General features: G+C 37.2%; 1 non-coding gene across 1 annotated transcript; it reads left to right on the top strand.

The window, feature by feature from the left end:
- Positions 1–1,883: 1,883 nt before the first annotated feature.
- Positions 1,884–1,955, top strand: TRNAP-CGG. Its single transcript has one exon. It is a non-coding gene; the product is annotated as a tRNA-Pro (tRNA).
- Positions 1,956–2,602: the final 647 nt, after the last annotated feature.

Genomic DNA, 2,602 nt, shown 5'->3' on the forward strand with positions numbered 1-2,602 from the left:
TCCCTACATAAGGAGTTACATACTTTGGCTTCGTCAAACGTCACCTGTAACTAGGTGGACTATAAAGACGATTACTGGGTATATAACAAATTATGCGGAGGGATGTGAGTGATGTAGAAGGGATCTATCCCTCCTATATAACGGGAGTGACATCGTTATTCTTGATAGAGTGAGACTACTAAGTGCATGGTCATGCCCAAGTGAGTCAATATGAGATATTGAGCTCTTTTGATTATAGGGAGTCTACTTGGAGTTCAAGATTTAGATTGATCAGAGGATGACACCGTCTATGCCTCAAATTGATCAATCTAGATGTCAAGGATAGAATGACACTTGTCATATATTGTGAAGAGTCACAATTAGTAGTCACAAGGTGATGTTGGATCTCAACATTCTTGTAACTTGGGTAGCAATGATGTATTGCTAGATGTCGCTCATTGTTTATGTTTCTAAATAAGATTTAGAAACTTTGTCAATGTTACAAAAACCTATTGGGTCACACACAACGAACGAGTGGACGGAGATTAGGTTCATATGATGAACCAATTGGATAAGGTTCATATGAACCAAAATTGGATTAACAGTAATCCGAATTAGACTTATTGAGTTAGACTCAATTAGATTCAATTGTTGAATAAGTCTAATTTATAGTTGATTCATTGAGTCAATTTATATTAATGAATTGTGATTCATAAATTGAAATTGACTTGAATCAAAGATTGGATTTAACTCAACAAGGAAGATGTGTGGTCAAGTTTGACTTGACCAAATGGGAAGTTGAAACATCAAGTTTGACTTGACTAAATGCCACTTCATGAAGGATGACTCATCCTACATGGCATGACCAACAAATACATTCTTGCGGCATCATCTCCACATCATCAAGGTTGAGCAAGAGGCATGGAATGTCCATGTGTGGCCGGCCATATGAATGCAAGATTCATTGGCATTGAATGTAATTTATTGGCATTCCATGTGTGGCCGGCCATATGAATGCAAGATTCATTAACATTGAATGTAATTTATTGACATTCCATGTGTGGCCGGCCAAATGAATATGAGATTCATTGGCATTGATTTGGGTGTGATTGTTGTTGTCTTCTTCCTCCTCAGCTCCTTCTTGTTCTCATTCTCTTCTTGGCCGAGAGTTTCAAGCAAGGGAGAATAAGGTGAGTGAGTTTAATCAAAGAAGAAAGGTAAGTGTAAGTCACACAGAGAGTTTTAGAGGAGTGTATCCTCTCTTCTTTTTCCCTCCTTTCTTCTTCCAATCCCATCCTAGAGCCCTAGGGAGTGCTAGCACACTTGTGGTGCTCTCTTCTCCATCCTTGAGTGTTAGAGAACACTTCTTATTCGTGTGGATACTACTAGAGGCGTGTACGCTTGAACACACTCGAGATCTGAAGGACCTTGGACGAGCGGGATTTGCGAAGGGCTTCACTTCAAAGGTATAACACTCACCATGTAGATCTAAAGTAGATCGATCTAGAGTAGGAAATAAGTACAAGAATTTTTTAATTTTTCACACGGATCCGTGGCTAGCATTCGGGGTTTCCGCAACGCAAAAAGTGATTTTTACGGCTCTAATTGCTAACAAATATAGCCCATTTTAGCTGGTCCACCCGGGCTACAACCCGGGGAAGCTTATACCTGCCTACGCCATTGTCCATGAGTGTTTCCCAATTTATCTTGGTGACCTATGAAAAAATTTTATCTGACCGGACCGACCATCTATATAATTAGTTGGTATGAAAAATAGACACATGAATTAGCAAGAAAACATTATATTAATGATCTAATGATTTTAATAGCAATTGGTGTTGCTATTAATTTTTCAAGTTATGGAATACTAATCAAAATTATAGCATCCACTTATTTAATGTATAGGGTGTTTGGTCTAGTGGTATGATTCTCGCTTCGGATGTGAGAGATCGTGAGTTCGATTCTCGCAACACCCCCCTCATTTTATTTTATTTTTTATTTATTGAAATAAAATTATTTTCTAGATGTCAACTTATCAATTTGTTAATTAATTTGTTAAGACATTCCAAAAGCTAGAGGGGAGGTGATTAACTCCAATCGCTTTGTTGATGATGATTGGTTGCAACGAAAAAAAATCACTTTTTGAAAACAATCTGAAGGTAGAGAAAAAAAGTTCACATACAAGAATACAACGAAAACAAGATGTAAATACACAATACAAATGAAAACCTTGCTTTTTTATCTCTTGTTGCATGTAGATATCTCTTGTAAACTCGAAAATGCAACAACACTTCTCTCGAATCTTCCGAGAATCGGCAGTGAAGAGTGGAGAAGAAGAGATGTTGATTTAAATCCTTCGAACACCTTATATCCCACGGATTAGGATTCCCAATCAATTGGTCTTATCCCCAATTAATTATCATATCAAATCCGAGCACATCCAGCCATTTAAACCTCACAACGGCTCTTTTCTTCTTCTTTCAATTGATTACCTAATCTATTATGAGGCTTTAATCGATCACCTATTCGATGTCACGTGAATGTGGATTTCTAATTTAAACCCTACATTTTCTCCCCCTTTAACACACATAAAAAATTCATCTTAAGAGTCAATTTTATCAAA

Source organism: Zingiber officinale, chromosome 10A, assembly GCF_018446385.1.
Source record: "Zingiber officinale cultivar Zhangliang chromosome 10A, Zo_v1.1, whole genome shotgun sequence".
In the NCBI taxonomy this organism is placed as follows: Eukaryota; Viridiplantae; Streptophyta; class Magnoliopsida; order Zingiberales; family Zingiberaceae; genus Zingiber; species Zingiber officinale.